This window comes from Perna viridis, chromosome 14, assembly GCF_037379345.1.
Source record: "Perna viridis isolate PV_CMFRI_1.1 ecotype Kerala chromosome 14, ASM3737934v1, whole genome shotgun sequence".
NCBI classification, from domain to species: domain Eukaryota; kingdom Metazoa; phylum Mollusca; class Bivalvia; order Mytilida; family Mytilidae; genus Perna; species Perna viridis.
In genome coordinates this window covers 7133423-7146501 of record NC_142458.1, presented here as the reverse complement: position 1 = coordinate 7146501, position 13079 = coordinate 7133423, and the positions used below count along the sequence as shown (strand labels likewise).

At 32.8% G+C, this 13079-nt stretch overlaps 1 long non-coding RNA gene across 1 annotated transcript; it reads left to right on the top strand.

Moving 5' to 3' along the window:
- Positions 1–1150: 1150 nt before the first annotated feature.
- LOC148597976 (uncharacterized) lies at positions 1151–5087 on the top strand. Its single transcript, XR_015918495.1, has 5 exons — positions 1151–1165; positions 2500–2601; positions 3321–3458; positions 4269–4430; positions 4830–5087. It is a non-coding gene; the product is annotated as an uncharacterized LOC148597976 (long non-coding RNA).
- Positions 5088–13079: the final 7992 nt, after the last annotated feature.

Here is a 13079-nt window from a genome sequence, read left to right as displayed (position 1 = left end):
TTATCAGAATATAATTGCATGAAAACCTATGATTTTTCAACACTTTATACTTTTATTCCCAATACTCAAGTTAAAATCCATACTCGAAAACATTATACATCGTTGTTTCTCATAAAAAGATGGTACACCTAGATACAAGTGTATAGTTATTGGCAGAGACTCCTGATATCTTATGAAAAAAATATTCCAAATCATCTTTCAAATATACAGAAGATGTTTTCAAAACTCTAGAAATTCGATCGGCAATATATTTGTCCAGTGTGGAAGACGCGTATTTCAACAAACGGTCGGCATTCCAATAGGAACAAATTGTGCTCCTGTACTTGCTGACCTATTCAATTTTATGAAGCTGACTTTATAGCTGATCTGATCAGAAATAACGAACATCTTTTAGCTAGAACCTTTGATATCAGTTTCCCAAAGAACTTGAGATAAAGGACACTACAGACACTATGAAGTCAGCCTCATATTTTGACCAACACTTAGAGATCAATTGTAAAGAAACACTATTGGCCAAGTTTGGTTTTGTTTTATCCTTAGTGGTGTTTTTGACAACAATCGAAGACTCACAGACAGAACTTTGGGAGAAAGAAGAATGATAACGATAAGTGGTTTTAAATAGAGTAGAAGCTACAATCATATAAACGAAAACCCCTTACGTGTAAATTTAATGATGAAAATATAATCTTTTACTATTTCTACACCATAATAAGAATAGTAACAACACAAAATAACAAAAAATAATGTTAATTATGCATCGAATTGACGCACCTGGAAATAGCAAAATAAATTCAAATCGGTCTTTTGTTTAGAACGCATTCAGCAGTATAAATTTCTTATCATAAATGAATGACTAACTAGAGCTAAAACCTTTTAGACGGCTATGAGCTGTATTCAGGTCACTGGTCTGTTCAGATTCAAACACAAGTGTATATGACGGTTATCATAGTACTTCTGTAAATATACTAACTATAAAATGTGAAAATTTTTCTATAAATAGCTGTTTGGTCTTTTAATATTGCATGTCAAATTGGTTTATATTACTTGTAAACAGTATTCAGATTTTGTAACCTTCCTTTGTTATTTTCATACAGAACCTTTAATGGTCAGTTTGTTAAATGTATATAAGAAATAAAAAGAAAATTATGCTGAGCATCTTAAGATGGTATGTATTTTTCATTAAAAAGAGTATAGATAAAAAAAAATCAGAAAGGTGTACAAAAATAAACAAAGAGAAAGAGGAATTAAGGGATTCAAGGTTATAGCGGTAATCAAAAGAATGTAATCCAGGGACAAAGACCAGACATGGAAAACAGATATACACAACAAAGAACATAAATAACTACAATCATACATACATACAAAGTAACAAAAGCAAATGAGCAACTCGGACTCCACTAAAAACTGGGAGCATTGACCAGGCGCACCGGTAGGCTAAGCGTCCTCTGCTTTTTCTAGAAACACCCACCGAGTTTCTCATAAAAAGTCAAAATCCAGGGTAGACAAACGACGAAAGGAAAACGATGACCCGTTGAATTAATAACTTTTCATGGTGCAGATGGATACACCATAACGATCCACGAGTTCATAATGACGACCATAAAACTTCTGTAGTGATGACTTCAATCTTGTAGCAACATAACCCTGTTCCAGAAGCCTAATTGTTAGAAGTCGAGCGCGGTACACAAATCTGCGTAGTTTCGGCAAGCTCTGGCATAACGTATGAGTTGTGATATGAACACTCAATACGCAGGTGCTGAAGAGATGTTGCCACAAATGAAAGGAAAGTTAACAATTCTGAATGAAAAGTCATCACGTTTATCATACCGTTTGGTCAATAGTTTTCCTTTGTCATCGATTTCTAAGTATAGGTCAAGATATACGACTGACTTTACAGTGTCTGTATTATCCTTTATCTTGAGTTCTTTGGGATAGATGCGATGTATCAAATCCTCGAAATTAGGATTGTTTAAAGATAATACTTCATCTATATAGCGGATACTGAGATTCAAGGATCTAGCCAAACGGTATTGTTTCTTTCGAATCAGATCAACAATAAAATCAGCCTCATAAGAGTGACGGAATAGGTCAGCGGGTAATGGAGCACAATTTGTTCCCATTGGAATGCCGACCGTTTGTTGAAAAACACGTCCACGACAAATATGTTGTCGATTAAAAATTTCAGCATTTTGTAAACATCTTCTTCTGTATATTTGGAAGATGATTTTGAATTATTTCTTACAAAGCATGAGGAATCTCAGAAGACTAGAGCACTAGCATATCATTTTAGGGTATTGTCGGAACAAAAAACAGAATGTTGGCGCCTGGAACGGGGTAAAACGCGAGCAATATGCCTAATATAGATCCTTTTTGAATTATAATCTATCCCTATTTTGCTCGTTTTCAAGTATTCTTAGAGGTTTTTTTTTCCGTGATGCCAATACAGGCTGTTATGCTTCTTATTATGTTGACATTTTTTTTCTTTGCTTTCATGGATAGTGTGTGACCTCAGAGACATCTGGAACACTAGCAGTGCCATTGGACCACATATACATGTTATATCCTACTGAGTTATCTAGCAATCCTTAATAGAAAGATCAGGTTAAAATACCATAACTGTTATAGGGCATATCCAAAAATTATGTGAAACATGTAATTCATATCTTCCAGAAACAAACTGCTAATTTATATCTAATTTTGTCGACAAAATATTAAGATATATTGATCATGGCAAAAAATTGGTATAAATTTCCAAAAGTAATCATTTTGTTGCTTTTTCACAACATGAACATTTAATCACATAAACTGTATATTGGACAAAACGCATGAAAAATGTGACAGATTTCACACGAAATTCACATTAGTTGAGACGTTTCGTGATTTGTCCATGAACATTTTACACTTAGAGTTGTTGAAACCGTGATGTAAATTGAGATTCAAGTCAATATACGTTTAACAAAATATCATGGGAATGAATTCCCATTATATATACATGTGCAAATGTTCTTTTGTTTGGCATTTTGAAAATAAAACTTTAGTAACGCCAAAACTTTAACTGTGCGAGTTTGGAGATAGAAGTGATTTTTTTCTGTTTCAATTATACGAAACATAGTAACAATTTCTGAATCTACACTATATCAATAGCGTATAACATTTTGGTGAATAAATATAAATAAAAGTAGTTAAAAAAACTTTAGTACATTTAATACGAAAGCAAGTAGTTGACATATTTTTTTCGGATTAAATTTCAAAGGTTAAGGGATAAGATTTTTAAATAAAAAATGAATCATTTGTATCTTTGTATGAATGATATCAAGTAGCATGTCAAGGCGATGGGAGATGTCACATGGTAGGTAAAGGTGACCGAGATTCTCTTTTTTCCATCAAAAAAGTAGAACGTTCCAACGATCGAATGTATCTTGGAGTGATTTCTTGATGAAAAAGCTGATTTAAAAAAGGTAGGTTATTATATTAGATTACACACGCATTGTAATGTATTAAGAAAGGTAGTTAATCATATTTAATTGCACCCGCATTGTTATGTATTGACTGTTTTCTTGCTAGAATAGTTTTTCATTTGCATTTCTTCAGCGTGAATACTGTTTTTATTAACTGAAGGTATTATCGTATTACAACAAAAAAATCTTCATTTAATGGAATGAAAATAATAAGCTTTTCTAGCTTAACACGAATCACACATTGAAGTTGGTTACTTTGACATGGCCTCTTAATGAATAAAAATGTGTTGCTTTGATGTCTAATGTACGAAATTGTTAAATCACCACAATACCTCTATAAGCTATAGTTATGTTTCATTGTTAAAATATACACATAATATTAGCGATAGAGTACATTGTGGTCGCCGTCAAACTTGTAGGAACTTTAAAGTTCGTTATGATCTCAAATCATGTCCACGATGACATTTTGAAAACGGTTTTAAAATATGTGAAGTTCAGTTTTCACGATTAACGTGCATAACATCGTTAATCATAATCCTATATATACATGCTATCTCCTAGAACTATCATGATGGTTATGAATATATTGTATGAAATGCGATCGAATCTTAATTACTTTAATTTAAGACTTGAACATTAAAGTCATAAGTTGTTTTTAGAAGAAAGCAGTTCCAAATAAATATAGAAATGTGTTGAACATATTAGACTATCATTTCCTCTGTTCATCTTACACCACCAGAACAGCTATTTCTGAGTATTCTGATAAAGTTAATTTTTACATTACCAAATAAATAAGTTCAATGTTTTCAGCGACTGAAGAATTGAATGAGAAAATGCAGATTTTTAAGATAATCACGATTATCTTACTTGTAATAATTGCACTTTGTCATGGAGAAATATCTTATGGCAGAACAAAACGTATCCGAGGACGATTAGAGTTACTGTGGCCTGCCCCCCGTGGCGGTCTGCATGGTAAATACTTAGATATAATTATATGAATATTTCTTACATTTTATAAGTATACATTGTATACATAAATGTAAACATCATTTCTTTTCAAACTATGTTAACATATGTTTTATTATTACTGAACAGTGTATCTTTGGTATTTCTGTTCTTCGAAAGACACTAAATATAATTATGATAATGATTAAATAAAACAGCATGCAACAATAAGAACAGTCAAACCCCCATTAACAGCTAAATAAGATATAATTGAAATAGTATCAGTTTTAAATCGATCCTGACCTACAGTAGTTGAAATTCTGAATTGACTACTCATATTAACCAAGAACCATCTGCACTATTGGATATTTTCTAAATATTTAGTATTCAATTGAAAACAGCAAATCCGTATTTCATTTCTTTCAGGAGACACTAAAGGGAAAGAAAAGTAACACGAAAGATTTTTTTGGACTGAATATACATGCTTTAATGCTCAGTAATAATATATAAACTTTAGGAACACTTTACCTACTCTTTACACTTGTCTTTCTTAAAAAATGATTTGAAAAATATTGGTTGGCAAGTTCGTTTTAATCAAGTCAAAGCAAAATCATTTTTCTCTCATTTGGAAATTCATGGGCAATAGGTACATTCGATATATTAAAATAAAGATAGCTAAAGATGTGTCCTGTTTCACTTTCAACTGCCGACAAAATTTTAATATTTTACAAGAAATTGCTACATACTTGCATCCGTCAAAAACATCGCCACTGTTATTAAAAATTGAACTTAAGGTCAGAAAGAAGTTTTTGCATCCGAAAGTTAAGCACAATTTGGACACTGGATTAAGGTGTTCAGCATGATGAGATCTATCAGAAGCCACATTTTCGTGTAAAATTGTTAACGCTATGTTAGAGTTATTCCCCCTTTTCAACATTATTTGCTATTTTAAACGTTATTACTTTAAAACACTTCTGCTCTGTTACTACTGCACATACTTGTACCAAATTTGATATGAGTGATTTTTAGGGTATTCTGCATAGATATAATGTTAGAATTGTCTATTTGTCGAAAAACATGGCCAAGTTACTTAAATTGAACATAGTGGTCAGACACTTTTTAGCATATATCTCCAAAACCATCAGATGTAGTAAAATTCTGACATTTGTTAGAATTGTGCAGCATGTTGAGATATATCATAATTAGAAGAATTTGCATAACATAATATATAAGGCATGATATAAAGATGTTTCTCATTTCACATGCTATCTTAAATGAGATGAATACTTTCACCAACAGATAGTATTTTATATATTTTTAACATTATTCATTCAAAATCCATTACATACGTGTTCACTCTCGATATTTCGACCACCATACTATTAAACTCAATATAGAAGTGCATTGATACTCAGCCCTTTTCTCGCGTCGTAATTGTTCATAACTGAGCAAGTTGCACAAGTCTCAAATAAGCTGAAATTGGCGTACGTCTTTTAACGTTAATTTGGTAAACATTCATTGTCCTTAAAACATCTTCAATTTTTTAATAATATTATGTTAAATAGTTCAATTTAAACATATTTTATTCCTAAAATTTACAGACAATTGGATTGGACATAAGTTATACCAACTTACAAAGGTCCTTTCCACATAATCAATTACACATATTTTGTGAACGTACGTCGGCAATAAAACATAATATACAATGGAAACAACTAATTGTGACAAAACTGAATCAAGAACAGTATATATGTTAATATATATGATGAACTTATCATTTCAATATATGTGGCAGTAGTTATCTGAACTTAAAAAAATAGTATAAAAGAGAGAAAATATGGGAAATATTAACAGGATGAAGTTAAAATTGCTTGCTGTGATCATCCTATGTCAAAACGCTTTGATTGTTTGATGAATAATTGAACTGATTTGAAAAATCTTTGTTTAAATCATCAGATAAGGTTTTATTTCCAAAAAGCAAAGTTTCGATTGTTAGTTCTGGTAAAAAGGCAGTATCATTTTTCAATTGGTCTCGTCTATCTAAATATGATAGGCATTCCAAAAGGTAATGTATGGCATCTTCAACCACTCAGCCGCAAATACAAACAGGATGATTCACAAAATTAACACGGAATAGAATATTATTTAATCTACAACCTGTGAAATAATAAGAGGGAAGTTTATTATATATTTCAAATCGTTTCCTTTTTTGAATCTAGAAATGGTTGGAAGATCACGTATATTTGATTCCCAATTGTTCCAAAGTCTAATCGCGGCCGGGGAAAAAAAGAGTTGGAAACTAACTGTAATCTTGTAAATGGTTTCCGATAGTCAGAATCAGTTCGCAAGTTTCTTTGCCTCACATCTCGTTGGTTCGGTGATAAACAGTCATTAAGATAAGATGGACAATCTTGATGGTGAATTTTATAAAACAAACTAAGTTTCCTTCGTTTCCTTCTAGAATGAAGGATTTCCCAACCGGTTTCAAAATATAAGGAGTCTATATTTGCATATTATGGAAGACCAGTGACAATTCTTGCAGCCTCATGTTGCACTCGTTCAATTTTGTTCATATCATTTTGTGTACAACCATCCCAAAGTTCACAGGCATATTCCAAAAAGGGTACAATATAGGCAAAGTATTTTTTTTCCAGGTTCTGTCTACTAAGAATAAATTTAAATTTACGCAGCATGAAAAGTTGATTGGAAGCACATTTTACTATGCTATGTTTTGAATATGACAAGTCCATTTACAATTTGAATGAAATGTAACACCTAAGTGTTTATGATTTTTAACACAATCAATGAACTGATCATTGAATCTAATACTTGGTCTATCTGCTTGCCGATTTGTAGAAAATTACAAATATTTTGTGTTTTTGGGGATTAAAATTTACTAGCCAGTTTTTTGACCAGTTATTTATCTTTTCTAAATCTGAATTAATGTTTTCTTCAATTTGATTTATATTTCCGGAGCCATATGACAGTGATGTATCATCAGCAAATAACATGAATAGACTTGTGGTATTGTCAGCAATGTCAATTATATACAATAAGAAAAAAGAGGTCCTAGCACTGACCCTTGAGGAACACCTCCTTTAATAATACCTATATCTGATAGACAATTTCCTATTAACACCTTTTGGTTTCTGTTTGCCATATAATTTTTAATCCATTTTAATACATTTCCAGATAAACCATATGCCTTTATCTTTTGATTTTAGCCTTTGTGTCAAACGCGGTCAAACGCTTTCGATATATCACCAAAACAAAAAAAAATAGTGCACATAATTTGTCTCTTATCCAGAACTAGACTAACATTATGATAAATTTCAATCAATTGATGAACTGTAAAGTGTCCATGCATAAATCCAGATTGGAGCCGGTAAATGAAGGAATTATCTACCAGAAGGTTATCCATTTATTTATAAATAACACGTTCGAAGGCTTTACCAACACAACTTAACAATGAAATTGGTCTATAATTATTTGGATCTGATTTTGAAAAAAGAGCTAGTAGAGTAGCAGATTTCCAGGTAGACGAATATTTGCCAACCCTTAGTGATTTGTTGAATATAATACACAGGGGGTAACATATAGTTGAGGCAGTATATTTTAACATATGATGGCTAATATAATCAATGCCAGTAGCTTTGCCTAACGGTATCGTCTCAAGAACATCTTGAACTTCATTGGAGTAAATTTGATCAATATCTAGATTATTTACACAACGAGTTTCAAAATGTGGTAGATCATGGTATGAATTATTGTCTATGTTGGATATCGAACAAAAGAATTCGTTTAGCAGATTTGCCTTTTCTTTTTCATTTACTATGAATCCACCTGTATTGTTTATTAGGGGAGGAATGTTTTGGACTTTGTATTCATCTTTGAATTTTTTAACTAAGCACCAGTAGAGTTTTGGATTTATTAATTTTTCTTTGTCGAGAAGTTCATTAGCATTTATTAGGTATTGTTCCCTAGTATATGACATCATGTTATTGACTATGTTTCTTTGGCGCTTGGGTTTGCTTTTAATTGTGGAGTTGATTTTTAATTGCTTGTGAAATCGATCACGAATTTCCATTTCTTTACGGATTGAAGAATTAAACCACGGTTTGTCTTTAGGTCTAACTGTAGCATTTTTGCAGGCAATAAACTCCTTAGCAATATCTAAATATTTAGCGGTAAATTTAGAAGTCATATCATCAACATCTTAGGATACCATAAAAAATCATCCCAATTAGTATTGTCAATTTTTTCGTTAAATCCATGAAAATTACATTTTTATAAATCCATACATCTCTTTGATATGATGTTATGAAGTTAAAGGGAATTGTCATTGATGCAGTGGCATCATGATCGCTTACAATGCTATTCACTGCCATTACATCAGAAAAAGAAATTTCACACTCATCGGACACTAAAATAGGGTCAAGTAATGCCCCTTGACGCGTAGCTTCGAAAACACAATTTTTTCAAATTAAAAATATTCATTATTTCACTCAAAACATGGTTTCTTTAAACCAATAAATTAACATTTATACAACCAGTGATCATTATTCTCAGTGATAATTCGAAAACTTTTTCCGGTGACGCATGGAAGTTATTCCAAAAAGGCAATGTTGCCCCCGGTGACATATAAATAACAAATACCAATATCTTATATCCGGGAAACGTTAGTTCGAACCAAATTAACTCGCCATTCACGAATTCCAAATCAAGTCTTCGTTCGGCATGTAAATGATCAGCAATATAAACCATAACTCCCCTCCACCTCCCCCCCCCCAAAAAAAAAAATCTGTCTTTGCGAAATATTGTGCGATGATTACTTTACAAAATTAATTGCATGAGAAACAGGGTGTGAAATGGTCTGATAAAATGATCCAAAAATGTTTTTATATAAAAAAAATAAAGGTACAGTTCTGGCATATTTTCCAGCTGACAACAGGAAGAATAAGACACCATATACTAAGAAAAGAAAACAAATCGGCATGTAAAGAAAGACTTTTCTAGAAACTGGCCTTAATCTGAGATACAAAAAATACCTATCGCCATCCTGTAGGACACTAAATCACTACCCATTATAATAATATTTAAGTTCAAAATGTCCTGAACAGGATGGCGGTACTATTCAAAATATTTTAATTTCATGTTCAATAGCAATACAAAATATGTGGAGAACATAGGAAATGACAAGCAAGCACAAAAAGATAGGTGAATATACAATACAATACACAAAACTAGGGTGAACAACAACAAAAAATGTTTGTATGATTATCATGTTAAAAAAGAAGAAATGTAGATCGGCGGAACTAGAATTTATGAATACATGTATCTGATCAATTAAAACAATTCTTCATAGATAGATCAGTCTTTATTACTCAATATAAATTTATTTCAAAGTAGACATAGAACCATATGCTCAATAAGGCCGGTAATTGACCTCAATTAATACTTATAAACCGGTAGGTTGTTTCCAGTAAGACACCTTAAAATAAGTGTAGTCAGGTATAGCCGCAATAGGAATTATATCATAAAAAGTGTTTCCGAAATTGAGCTATTGGATTAAGGAGGATTTTAGCAATCAAGTTGTGAGGTAAATACTATACACATTTTACAATTTTTAGATTGTTATTGGTCAGAGTTCAATAATAAGAACAACGACATAAACCACTAAAGGCTACCACGTGTTCTTATGTCAGTTCAGGTAACAATATTAGTCTTTTTTAGGACGTTCGGATCTGTGTCTGTTAAGTTGCTTTCTGTGTTATTGCCTGATGAAAATAGCTGAAGCAAATGTGAAATGTCATAATCAGATGTTATCATTCTGGTTTTTTTGCTGTTCATACCGAGAGCCAATACACGACAGTCGGAAGACCAACATGCCTCAATTAGGTTTTGAAAACGAAGCTTGTTTAGTTCATCCATGAGTCGTTGTCGTCCAGTCGTCAGGTTTTCAGTTATGAATAATTTATCTGGGTCGTCTTTTAGTTTCTTTTTAACACTGAAGAGGCATTTCTTTGACGGTAAGATAAAAATCGTGCTACCACACTAACTTTGTTTTAGGCACTTTTCCGATGGGATGTGTTCTACCTATATCATTCAGTGTAATAGGTACCTCCAGCTTCATTACAGATATCCATAACAATTTTGTCGGTATCCATGTCCCTTAGCTTTTGTTGGTCAGGGCAGGGTATATTATGGAATCTCAGACTATTACGTTTACTATACTGTTCTTGTTCGTCTAGTCGCCAGTCATTATCAGTTACTTGATGGTGTAAGTCTTTCATCTCATTTGGAAGTTCATTAATAGTTTTGTTCTGACCAATTATTATTATTCTTCCACTCATTTGTCTACAATTTTCCTAACATGAGCTCTACTTGTTTTTTTTTCTTTTGATTCTATGATCGTAGCCTGTTCTTTGACAGTTGTTTTGCAATGGTTCTACAACATCTCTAATTAGTGAATTGTACTTTTCATCCAGGATTTAATAAGAGAATCACAAATTTTCGGGACTAGTTTTTCAATAAATTCATCATCTTTATGTATGGTACCTACTAGTTTATGGATGTGAAATTTGTGGGCAACTCAGGTTGAGGTTTGGGTTGATGAATCCTGCTACTATCATCATGATCAACTTCGATGTTTTCTTTTTCAAAAGTTAAGTCTGATGAGTAGCTACCGAATCGTTGTTTTGTTTTCCTCTCTGTTTGTTTGACATTACCGGGTAAATCATCAGGACTAATAGGGTAACCACGTTTTAAAATTTGTGATTTGTTCTCAGGAGCATCAATAGGAGTATCAACAGGAGTATCAGTAGTATCAATGTTTACATTCGTGTCCGCCATATTTGCATGTACATGAATATCGTTTGCCTGATAAAAAAATAATAATAATAATAATAATAAATATATCAAAAGAACGCAATCCAGAGACAAAGACCAGACATGAAAAACAGCCATACACAACAAAGAACATAAAGCAACCAAAATCATACATACAAAGTAACAAAAGCAAATGAGCAACTTGGTCTCCACTAAAAATTGCAAGCATGGACCGGTAGGGTAAGCGTCCTCTGCTTTTCTAGAAACCCAACCGCAGATTTCACGCGCCTCTCCACAGTCAACAGATGTTGACCATAAATGTGTCTTTATGTGGTAATATTATTAATCTTTGATTTTGAAGAATTGTCGTCGTTCAGTTACCGTGGGTTTTATTACTTTGATGTCGGTGCCTTCCACAGCTTACTTATAGCTGTGTTTACATTTATTGAAGACTTGTTTTGTGATCTCTGCAAGTATTTACTATACTGTATTTTGGTCACACGTTGGTGCATTTGTTTTCCGATGTCTTTAATTTTGAAACGAATGAAAGTTTTACTATGTCAATGAGTGCCAATGCTACATCAGTTTCAAAGACCCGATGTAGCAAAAACATATACTATAAATGATAGGTATGTTTTTTTCTTCTAGCAGAAAAAAGCCAAACAGACTTTTTTGCATCTGCGTCCTGCGATCACGTTTGTGTTCGATCATATCTGTGAAAAACACTGGCCCGTCCCGGAGGGTTTAAGATTATAATAGCAAGGCATGTTCATAAAGTACTTATTGTACAGACTATATATTGAATAGTTTTCCATTAGCAAATGTAATTTCTCCTCATAGACGCTATTATGAACAACGCCTGATGTACCCTGAACCCTTTAGTTTGCACTCGGTCATTAATTTGTAGTCCAAGCTGTTTGGTATAAATTAAGCTACACGCCTGTCTACTAAATCCTGTTTATTGTAACATAGCTGTGTTCATTGCACAGCAGGGCGTCATGTGACATCATGGGCCGTGACCACGAGGCTTTCATGTATAGTGGTAATTGATGCATATATTGATTTTCAGTGTAGGTTTGGGTGCGTAGATTTTTGCACAGCAGGGCGTCATGTCACATCATGGGTCCTTACCACGAGGATTTCATGTATACTGGTAATTGATGCATAGTGTAGGTTTGGGTGCGGAGACCTTTGTTCATTTTTTAGATACATTGATCTGACTGTATGTTCTGCTCAGTTCCCTGTTTTATTTTCTTCAAAAATTATTAGATAAGGGCAATTATAGCCGATAACATTTTTGAAACAGACCCCAACCCTTTCGGATCTGCCCTTGAATCGCTACAATCGGAAATCTTTATTCTTGATGAGTTTGTATTGTTCGTTAGAATAATGTATCAATGGCAACACACACCTGTGTATAAATGAGCTCTCTGAGACTTCTGGCGAACAGAATGAACATGGTCACTACTACAGTATTACTAAACTTAAATGTGTATTTGATTTATAATAATATGTTACCAATATCCTGAATAAAAGCAACTTCCGAATTCTTTATACATAATTGTATTAAATTAGACATATGTTCTTTGTTGTGTCTGTCTGTTTTCCATGTCTGGTCTTTGTCCCTAGATTACATTCTTTTGATTACGCTATAATCTTGGTTCCTTTCAAATAAAAATGGGCATATAATTGGTATCGTTAACATTATGGTAACTGTTTCTTTTTATATGGATATCCAAAAATCACTCAAATGTCTCATTCAAAAAAGGAGAATTTTTTGGTATTATCAACACGAGTCGCCAATCTGCGCAATAGTAGTTTCTCGGTTTTGTCCCTTGGTTGGCTTGG